We start from the raw sequence: 839 nt of genomic DNA on the forward strand, positions 1-839 counted from the left end.
TATAATATATAGTTGGATAAACGATGTGTCGGCGACATGAAAAGCTCAATCCAAGATGCAAGATCGCATTTCCCGGAATAAAACAATTTATTTGCTCTCGCTCGTTGATGGATGCAATTACCTCGACCATTTACTTCGGCAGCAAAAAAACGAGAATATTTATAATCCGTCATCATCAGCGAGATCGTATCGAATTTTAGTTAATTAACTGAGTTTTTGCAACCGATATTTGTCACGGTTTAATGACTGGCGAGAAGGTCGATTATAGGCGCGTTACGGCCAAAGCAAAGACGCGCTCAAAAGACAAATTGACACAAGTGTCACGCGTTCGCCATTTTCTTTGCGCGACGAAACAAAAAATGATGATTGTACAGGTTTTTAATTGTGAACGCATTTAAGTCCGATAATTTAACAGGAACACCGACCGATAATGAAGCGCATGCACGACCTGCATATAATATTATTGCCGTTTAATACGATCGAAAATTGATTTGAAATTTTAAACTAGATCATTTGCAACGAATTTGTTAGCAATTCGCCTGTACTCATCGGGGATGTAGCTCAGTGGTAGAGCGTTCGCTTTGCATGTGAAAGGCCCCGGGTTCGATCCCCGGCATCTCCAAATTTTTGCTTTTATAATATCATGATTATATTGTTGTGAGTTATTATTTTAATTTTACATATATATAAAGCTTGAAGATTATATTTTCGCGTTGGTAATAAAAGTGAAATAAACGCGCGGTAGCATTTAAAAAGCGGCAATAATATTTTACGTCTTTTTGATGGTGTTATCATTCGTCGAATTTTTACAGATTTGACATTTTTGCAATGCGCTTCCT

At 37.3% G+C, this 839-nt stretch overlaps 1 non-coding gene across 1 annotated transcript; it reads left to right on the forward strand.

Moving 5' to 3' along the window:
• The first annotated feature begins 550 nt into the window (after positions 1–550).
• TRNAA-UGC (transfer RNA alanine (anticodon UGC)) lies at positions 551–622 on the forward strand. The gene has a single exon. It is a non-coding gene; the product is annotated as a tRNA-Ala (tRNA).
• Positions 623–839: the final 217 nt, after the last annotated feature.

This window comes from Arctopsyche grandis, chromosome 8, assembly GCF_051622035.1.
Source record: "Arctopsyche grandis isolate Sample6627 chromosome 8, ASM5162203v2, whole genome shotgun sequence".
NCBI classification, from domain to species: Eukaryota; Metazoa; Arthropoda; class Insecta; order Trichoptera; family Hydropsychidae; genus Arctopsyche; species Arctopsyche grandis.